General features: G+C 37.6%; 1 long non-coding RNA gene across 1 annotated transcript in view; it reads right to left on the bottom strand.

Annotated features, from left to right (window-relative positions):
• LOC106727963 overlaps positions 1–560 on the bottom strand; it is a 13,789-nt gene extending 13,229 nt beyond the window's left edge. Inside the window, exon 1 of the long non-coding RNA XR_001364197.1 lies at positions 550–560. This is a non-coding gene — a long non-coding RNA (uncharacterized LOC106727963). The remainder of the gene's footprint in view (positions 1–549) is intronic.
• Positions 561–10,569: the final 10,009 nt, after the last annotated feature.

Raw genomic sequence — 10,569 nt, forward strand, 5'->3', positions numbered from 1 at the left:
AGTAGCAAAAATGTTAATATGTCCATAGTTCTGATTTCTCATATTGTTGTTTTGCATTGGCATTGTTTTGTTATTATTTATTAGCCAGTTTTTGTTCTTAACATTCAAATTTTGAAAATGATAACATGTATGTAGTTTAGTTTTTGCATTTGCATTGTTTACAATTGTTTTAATTCTAGAGCCCTACTATTAATGTTTAAAATTTTACTTTTATTATAGTAGCTTAAAAAACAAAAACGGGGGAGATGTAGAGGGCTGCCTGGGAGGCACCTAGGGATTTTCTTATAATTATTGTCAGCTGAACTCAGAGCATAGGCAGCCACGCCCTGGGAACGTGCTTCCCCAATAAGGCTGGACATGTTAATCAGGCAGGGGCGGAACTAGATATGTAAATCTAGGCCTTTAAAATAAACCTGCTGTGTGGCTCAGGCAGCTCTTTGCCGCCTCTCCATCAGAGAGGATGGCGCCCACCTGGCCCCAGCTTAAAATCTATTTCTGCATCTTGGTCTTTCTTTAATTTCTTAATCCCCAGCTCCTCCGCTCAAGAACCTGTCGTTTTCCCGTGCGGGTCGCGGGAAACAGAAACAGCCCACCACACTTAGCCATCACTTTAGAAATTCATGCACTGAATTATGAAGTTGTATTGGCCTAACAAGGCAATCCAAGCCAGAAGAGAAATCAAATTCACTCCAATTCAAGAGAGAAAACTGAGCTCATCAGTTTAGACAGATAGTCCATTGCTTGCACAGCTGGGCATAGTGTGTTATTTTGTAAATATGCTTTGCTATTTTCTTGGGATTAGTCAGTTTACTTGAATGGATTAGAAAATTGAAAGCTGCTTTGTCTAATGCCATGGTGAATTTGTATTCTGATAACAGAATGTTTATATTCTGATAAGCTCATTGATACTCCCCCTAGCTACCTTTCCCTAGTGTTAGAAATCAAGGGGTAAAACACCACACAGGGCCCTAAATTCAAGATTTGTAAGCTCTTGCAATAGACTGAAAATAGTTAAAAGGATATTTAATACACTTAAGTGTAATATTCAAGCTGTTTGCATTTTGCCACTATAAGAGAAGAGAGATGCAGGAACAAAACATTTTTTCTTCTCTTCACAGAGAGTTTGCCTGCAGATAACTTTCCCACTACCATTAGCAGTAGACACTTCATTTCTTTAGAATACCCAATAAGATCATACAAATGTACTCTATTTATCTCTGATTAAGTGGGTAAAAGATATTTTAAAGATATTTTAGGTACCCAGAGTTTAGTGAGAGGAAAGACCAGGGCTGCTCAGAGTGTAAGAGTTGGAAAGAACTTTTACAAAACATCTGAATTGTCCCAATGGGTAAAATTGCCTTAATAATAATAGTAATTGTGTGATAGATTCCCCCTCCTCCCCCAACAAAAGGTCATAATAATATCTACTATCCCACATGCTCTTCCAGAACCTTGCCACTCCTCCATCAAAAGGAGAAGTCTAAGTTTTTAACCCTAGAAACCGGATAGATGTTTGTGACTGCCTCCACCTACACCTGCAGGGACAGTCTCGCTATGTGACTTTGTAAACTAATCATAAAAAAGGCAACACAGCTTTCTACCGGGCTTTGTCTTGGGATGCTCACCTTTGGACCCCAAGCTATTAGAAGCTCAGACCACATGGAGTCTCAAATCAAGAAGAAGACAGGCCCTCCAGTCCTCAGTCTTATCTGACCTTCCAGACAACAGCCAATAAGTAGCAAAGTGTGGCTTCGTGAGTCTAAGTGGAAGCAGATCTCTGGGCCCTCAGCTGCAGCTGCCTTGAGCAGAGCTAAGTCTTTCCCACCAAACTTGTCAAATTGAAAATCTGTGAGCAAAATAAGTGATTGTTGTTATTTTAAACCACTCAATTTCAGGACAGTTTGTTATGCAGCGATATATATCAGGAAAAAAATCTAATAATCATGGCTAGGTAGGAAATAATAAAGAAGTAGGCTCAGAAGGAAAAAAAAAGTTGAATGCACTTTGAAAGAACTCTAAAAACATAGCTTCTTGAAGTCCTTCAAAGAAAAAATTATGTGGGTCTATTGGAAGAGGTTATTCAAGGTAAGCTTTGAATTAAAAAGGTAATTGAGAAAGTAATTAGATTATTTAATTTATGCTTTAATGGAATTGGATGAATGGCTCTCTCCTTTGAAGTAGGTATCACCAGTGCAGATAAAGCCTTCTAGAACTTCTTGGCAAGGAAGATGTCAATAATTATTGAGACATAACAAAATTGTCTTAACTTCTGGAGGGCTGAAATTGTGGAACTGCTAAATACAATGTGTAAGTTATTATTTTTGCAATGGTCTTATCTACATACGTTAGTAATTTAGAGGTGTTTTGTTTTTGTTTTTTATGTGAATGGAAGTTAAAGAAGACTCCCTACTTGAATAAAATTTACTTCCATGAAAGTAGATTACTGAATGAAGAGTAAGTTGTAAGGCTGTTGATCACTTACTTAATACACATGCATTGGATAGTAAAACATATTCTGTAGAGGATATTATCCCTGACTGTTAAGAAAGATATGCAATATCCTTAGGCATTAAAAAACATTTTATAATATACTGCAGCATATGATTATTTTTGTCTACTTTAAGAGAAACTATTGGATTCCATGGGTTCTAAGCTACCACTGGTAAGTGTGCCCTCCTAGAAACTTTCTTTGCTTGTGTTGCTGCATCCCTAAGGACAGCAAAGTCTCTTTGTGGCTCATCCACTCCTTAGGTGTGAACCAGGCACTCACAGAGGAATTATAAGAAGAATGATGTTCGATAAGGGATACCCAGAGCTTCTTCCATTCTACTTGATTAACTCTACATAATGCATCCAGGATAGAATGGAGTTGTTCTATTTACAGGTAGTTTCAAATGTAGAAGATGTGAGAGCTAGAGGAATGTGAGTCCAGAATATCAAGTAGACCAATTGCATAGACACACAATTGATGTTCTAACACTCACACTCTGAGGATTTTTTACTTTATTTAGATTAACTTCCTTTTGTACAATAGTGGTAATCAAGAATTTATGCTGATTCATTCTTATTTTCCTGAAATATAATGTTAAGATATCAGTGTTTTTGGTGGCACTGTGTTGTTCCATAGTGTAGAACGAGTTAAATAGGTCTGCATGGGAACAAACTCTTAATCTGAAAATCACTAGCATAGAATTTAGATATGCATAAGATTTTGGAAGGATTCTCAACAGAGTCGAATCCAGGGTATAATATATTTTTCTTATAAACTGTCTATCCATATTTTTCCAAGCTAATGAACAGAAAATCTAATAAAAATTATTTTCCTGAAAAAAAGTCCCTCATTCTAAAACAAGACTAGAAATGCTGACACATCTCAGTAATCACTGTAATTTGACTGATTTAGGAGATTACTCTAAGGTATTTTGAAAACAGACATTTGTAGCCCTGGCTAGATGGCTTGGTTGGTTGGAGCATTGTCCTGTAAACTAAAAAGGTTGTGGGTTTGATTCCTGGTCACGGTGGGTACAAAAGGCAACAGATCAATGTTTCTCTCTTTCTCCCTTCCTCTCTCTAAAATCGATAAACATATCCTCAGGTGAGGATTTAAAAAACAAAATAGATATTTGTATATAATTAGTAAAGTGTGTAGAATTTATGGGTGGGGGTTAGCACTGAATCCACAAAGTAGAATCCTTTAAAATGGCTATATTCTTTTTTGCAATTTCAGAAGGTATCTGTCTAGAAAACATCCATTAGTTTGATGTAAGAGAGGTAATAGAAAACATTTAAATTTTAAATTGAGATAGATGTGTATTCACATGGCACAATATATAAACAAAGCATAGAGCAAAGTATCAGACATGCATCTGCTCACAATTGTATTTCATTTTCTTTTAAAATTTTGCAAACTGAAGTCAAGAAAAGTTCAACTATCTGTGAATGCTGTTTATGTATTAAAATAAATGTGCTAAAGAGTATTTTATATATTTATGCACTTTTTAAAAAATCTAGCTGGTTTATTCATGAAATGTTGAGGGGACAGAGACAGATTCCCCAAAGTGATGCTAATTTTTAAGTTAAATATACATAACTTAATCCACATAACTCTGGGAGCAAGGTAATTCTTAGAAAAGGCATGGAATTCATTATGAGCCATTAAAGAAGCATTCAGTAATTACCAGTGGCAAAATAATTTATAAAATAAACAACTTTTTTTCTGTTTTGTAATAATGAAACTTCCTTCGACTTAGAGAATCCAATTGCTTTCTGTAGTATTTTCTTAAAAGATTAAGTTCAAATTTTCTATTCTTTTTGAAGGAAAAATTTATACTAATGCTTCAAGATACAGACCTTTGAATAGAAAACTTTTGACATGAATATCATTAACACTGAAGTTACCTTATAATCTCAGTCTTTTGTTACTTAAATAATGAACTCTCTCTCATGGACTTGCCAAAAGAATATTGTATAAATGAGCTTAAACATTCATTCGCTTGTCTCCATCCTAAGAATAGCTACATTTAGTGTCTATAATGGACTACATCCTTTCATATGTATGTTACTTACATTCTCAGTTACTTTGAGTTACTTCATACTTAAGCTCTAATGCCTCCGCTTGATAGATGAGAAGTACAGTAATTTCCTCTTCATGAGAAATCGGCAAACTGTGGCCTGTCGTCCACATTTGCATACCACCTGGTTTTGTATGGGAATGCAGTTATGCCCAGTCATTTACATATTGTCTATGGCTTCTTTGTACAGAGGAAGAACTGAATATTTTTTCAATAGAGACTACAGGCACCACAAGACAAACATTTTTACTATTTGGCCCTTTACAGAATAAAATTTTCTGATCCCTGCTCTAGGTCACCCAGTAAGACTGTCTTTCAAAGCCAGAGTTTTCTGATGCTAAAGTCAGTGATCTTTGCACTATATCTTGTTGCATGCCAAAGGAAAAAAAAAATGGTTAATGGGGGAGGAAACAATGAACTAACTCTTAAAAAGCAACAACTATTTGCATCAATGATCTATGAAAATTAAATGTGTGATGGTTTTGGATTTAAACCCTGTCTTACAAATGTATCATCATTGTAAATTTCTACCAGCATCCAAAAATTCATGAACACATAATTTAAAAAGTGAAAACAATAATACCTGACTTCCCTGCACTCAAGGGCACTCAAGGGTGTGGGTAGATGGGCTTTTTCTAACTGAATTATCTTTTGTTCTGTAATTCTGATTCTCAGACCAGACCTGTGGCAGGTTTGACTCACTTAACTGGAAATTATCTAAAATAGTTTGAAATACTGTGTTCAGTCTATAATAATGATGAACTGTGCTCATACATAAAAAGTAATAGCCATATCACATCCTTATGACATGTATTGGTTCATCCTGAGCTATTATGAAATGTAACCCATAGTAATTGAATGAAACACAAAATGTATTTTTAAGAAATTTTCCTAGCATTTTGTGAGCCCCTCTAGGTGTAACAGAATTAACATTTGCATAGCTATTAATTTAATGTTAAAGTCACTTTTCCATATATTGCTTCTTTAGAATTACCTATATATACAACCACATACAACATACAAATGAGCCTGTCCCACTTAATACAATTAAAGTTTAATGAGCAGCTATAATATAAAAATTATTATGCTAGGTGCTAAGCATCAAATGCTTATATTCTGGGAGAAAAGGCAGATTATGAAACATATTTTAAAAACAACATTATGCAGAAAGTTGTATAACAAAAGTAAGCAGGACTCTATCACAGACCCATTTGAAAAAACTGACACAGCGCATGTGGACAGGGGAAGAGTAGACGTGGGGCAGTGTAGACAAAGCTCTCTCACCCCAGCACCTCAGCACTATTATTATTTTGGGCTGAGAATTATTTGTTGTGCTGTCCTGTGCATTGTAGGATGTTTAGTAGGCTCCATGGTTTCTACACACTAAATGCCAGTAGTGGTCCTTTCCAACTGTGACAACCAAAAAATCTATTCAGACATGATCAAATGTCATCTAGAGGCCAAATCGTCCCTAGTTCAGAATCAGAGTGTAATGAATGGATTAAAATGAGCCAGGTCAAAATAAATGCAAAAAAAAAAAAAAAAAAAAAAAAGGAAATTAAAAAAATTAGAATAATGAATACATTAGTCATCCAGATGAGAAAAGACAGGAGGGAATGAGATAAGGGTATATTTTGGTGGTAGAATATATAGACTCCATATATAATCCACTTGATGGGTTAAAATTGGGTTGTACAGCAGTTTCAGACCTTATGAAGTCTAACTTAGAGCAATTCTGTTATATTTGGTATACGAAGGTGTCCAGAAATACTGGTTCTAATAAATATTTTGAGAAAACAACAACAGTAACATGGATGTAAATAATGAAACATTATTAGACAAAAGGGCTGTAAATCATGGAGAGTAGCCCCCAGTTAGAGGCAAACCATAACTACCAAGAAATTGTTACAAAGTGGATATACTGACTTTGAGAATATATAAATAATCCTTGGCTTTCTGGTAACAAAAAGCAAGAATCCTATATAATAAAAGGCTAATATGCAAATAGACCAAACAGCAGAAGACCGGTCACTATGACATGCACTGACCACCAGGGGGCAGACGCTCAATGCAGGAGCTGCCCCCTGGTAGTCAGTGTGCTCCTACAGCGGGAGTGCTACTCAGACAGAAGCCTGGCTCACAGCTGGAGAGTGCAGCGGCGGTGGCGAGAATATCTCCTGTCTCCACAGCAGTGCTAAGGATGTCCGACAGCCAGCTTAGGCCTGGCGGGAGCAGGCCTAAGTTGTCAGTCTGACATCCCCGGAGGGCTCCCAGACTGAGAGGGTGCAGGCTGGACTGAGGGACCCAACCCCCCGAGTGCATAAATTTCATGCATTGGGCCTCTAGTATTTTAATAAAGGTTTTTACTGAGGAAAAGGCAAGAACACGGCTCTCTGTTTTCCTCTGAAGGAGGGCATCTGCTTCTTTCTTAGAATTAAGTGTCTAGTGGCAATTACTTATAAGATGTCTCCCCCCCCTCCCCCCCCCGCTGGAAATCTATAAAAGTTATACCATCTTTAAACTTGAGCTAAGGCTTCTCTAGGCCTGGGTAATTATGCCAGATTTTGCTGGTTTTAAAAATTCCAGGAAAAAAATTATATATATTGTCAAAAATGATTGCGTCCTAAGAACATTCTACTACATATGGCATGAGGTTATTTGGGAAAATCTTTCATGTTTCTGATTTGGAGGGTCGAAGTTCCCATTTCTAAGTGGGAAGAAAGAGGAGTGTGTTCTTCAGATCTGCTGGAAGGACAGAGTGATGCTCCATGGTTTCTAGGCCATCTCTGCTTACCAAACTGAAGGCTGTAGTTCCTCAGAGAACTACACCTGTCATAGACCACATTGCCTCCAGTGCTTTTCCTGGCTTATTGTCATGGCCAATGGTCCTGAGCCCTATGGTTGATATTAATGAAATGAGGTGACTTTTGAGAAGTATAAGAATTATAAAAATAGTCTTAGAAATCTAGCATGTTCTTGTGACCTCAATTCTTGATTTAAGATTTTAGAAAGCTATTTATAATATTGGGTAATTTATTTAGTATTTACGTATGCTAAATGTATCATATATTATATATATTAGAGGCCCAGTGCATGAATTCGTGCATGGGTGGGGTCCCTCGGCCAGGCTGGCGATCGGGACCTATTGGGGGGTCCAGCTGGCAGGGGTGAGGGACCACGGGAGGTTGGCCGGCTGTGGGAGGTTGGCTGTGGGAGCTCACTGACTACCAGGGGGTAGCATCTGCCCCCTGGTGGTCAGTGTGCATCATAGTGACTGGTTGTTCTGGTTGTTCTGGTCATTCCAGTTGTTTGGTCATAGCAGTCACTTAGGCATATATATATATATATATACACTGAGTGGCCAGATTATTATGACCACCTGACGTTTGTAGGCAAATTAGCTATAATTTCGCGCTGAAGTTGCTAGAGGGCCAGACCATTATAAATAGGGAAGCAGGTGTTTACCACGACAGTAGAAGTGATTTTTTTTCTGAAGATATGGGTAAACGACACGATTTAACAGCCTTTGAACGTTGGATGATTGTTGGTGCTCGGAGCCATGGAGCATATATCAGCAAAACAGCCGAAGGCCTGTTCGAATACCTTTGCTGTCTGCAGTTACCAAGATAAAACGTCTCCAATTCGCACAGGAACACAAGGATTGGACAGTCGAGCATTGGAAAAAAGTCATGTGGTCCGATGATTCACATTTCCAGTTGCATCATGCAGATGGCAGAGTGAGAATTTGGTGGAAACCGCAGCATGAAAGCATGCACCCCGCATGCATGAGTACAACCCTTCAAGCTGGTGGGGGCAGTGTTATGGTTTGGGACATATTTTCCTGGCATGATTTGGGCCCTTATATAAAATACAAGGGAAAGAGGGCCAATTTATTCTCCTAAAATAATGACTGCAGTTTAAGGAAGAGTCAAAGAGAAAGATTTCTAAACATTTTGTTCAACATTTGATAGTATTTAAGAAACTAGAGAAGCAAGGCTACAAAGAATAGTGTTTCCATTAGCCAAGCATCTCCATTTCACTAAAGAAATGACCAGTCAAATTATACATCTTTTTCACTGTCTGTAATTTTCCTTATAATTCTTCCACATTGATAGTATGCAATTTGTTTTTAAATTATAACATTGTAGAATTTATAATTTAACATTTGTACTCTAAGTGGATATACACAAGCCAGGGCAGCAATGGTATTTTCATTAGCATGCCAGAATTTAGAAATGATTTTTTATTGTGAAAATTCAGTATGTACAGATATGTGTTTTAGATAGAAATTTTTTAGAGGCACTACCATGCTGGTCTAAATAGTGTATAGAATGTGATGTGTGTAATTCATATTTTCTAACTTTTGAAATGGAGGCCCAGGTTGGAATTATGATCTTCTGTGGCCTCTGTGTGGCTACTTACTAGAAGATTTTGTCTCACAACTTCCACCAGAGGGTTAGCTGACTTCCTGGTTAGCTAAAAGGGCTTCTTTTTGCAGCCTTTTCCTTTGCCTGCATGTTAAATAAATGTATGCACTTGTCTGAAACTTCTTTCTTTAAACCACAACACCTTATAGCAAGGATGTCAGAGATGAAAACTAACACCATATTTCACTGATTCTAAAATGCACCTTTTCAAAATAGTATAACATTTTGAAAATTGGGACATATTTTACAATGTGTGGTGGCTATATGGTAGTCAGGATATACCTGTTATTATCAATGCATTCTGACAAGATTTTTTTAAAATGCCAGCATTTCCACTTGTAGAATATTAGAGATAATATAGTGCAGATCCATTTAAGAAACGCTGCGCCAATAATCTTAATAACAAAGGGGATTGTTATGTCTGATCAAATAATTGAATTGATGCCCTGACCCCTGGGAACTGACCTGTAGGCCACTTCATAATGGACATTCCACTTGCTTAGACCACATTCCACTTGCTAAGACTAGTATCTGTCTCCTCCCGACTTTCCCAGAATCCAGACCTGCACAGAGATTTCTCCACCCAGAAAAAGCCCACCTAGAATCCTTTAAATACCACTGACTCCCTGTCTTTGGGGGCTGGAACCATTTTTGGGACTCAATCCATCTGGTATCCACATGACCTAATCTATCTAATAATAGGGTAATATTCAAATTGGTTGGGACGCCATCATGAACAACCGATCAACAGGCTGCATGTACAGTCGGAGTGGGTGGGCGGGGACTTGCAGCATTGGTGGGTGGGGACTTGTGCCGCCCAGGGACTTGAGGCTCGCATCCCCGCCCCTGGCAATGGGCCTGGGGACATGAGGCTCGTGTCCCCGTCCTTGGTAATGGGCCCAGGACATGAGGCTCACGTCTCCACCCACTGCGCTGGCCTGGGGACTTGACGCTCGCATCCCCATCCCTGGCAAAGGGAAAATAGCAATATTAAAATATTTCCTCTAATTAAATCCCTTTTAATGTGCACGAATTTCGTGCACCAGGCCACTAGTAAATTTATAATTCCTTACCACTTTGCATTCCTCCTTTGGTGACCCTAACAGGGATAATATTACATGGGGATAAAGAAAATTGACTGATATTTATGCCGCTGAGCCTCAAGTTGATTTAGAAAACTTGAATTTTGAATGTGAAGAAGTTTAGAAACCCTCTAGTTAATGCATTTTCCAATATTTTCCACTTAATGTACACAAAAATATAATAATGATTATCAAACTATGTCTAAATTAAATAGCTCTTTGATTAAGCATAAAATAAAATAAAAATTCTAAGTGGTAAGAAATATTCCATATTTTGGAAGCAAAATATTTTTCTTAGTTGTGCAAAAAAATAGCAAAACCTAACCATGACCCTGAACTGAATGACTTGTGAAACAAATAGACTATAGAAGGTCTGGACTTGTGCTGGATGATTCTGAAGAAGAATGGGGTGTGGGTTCTTATTCAGATTAGATGCTGTCTAGAAGCTGAGACAATATGTGAAATTGCAATGATCTTTGTTTTCAAGGC

This window comes from Myotis brandtii, unplaced genomic scaffold (assembly GCF_000412655.1).
Source record: "Myotis brandtii unplaced genomic scaffold, ASM41265v1 scaffold508, whole genome shotgun sequence".
Taxonomy (NCBI): Eukaryota; Metazoa; Chordata; class Mammalia; order Chiroptera; family Vespertilionidae; genus Myotis; species Myotis brandtii.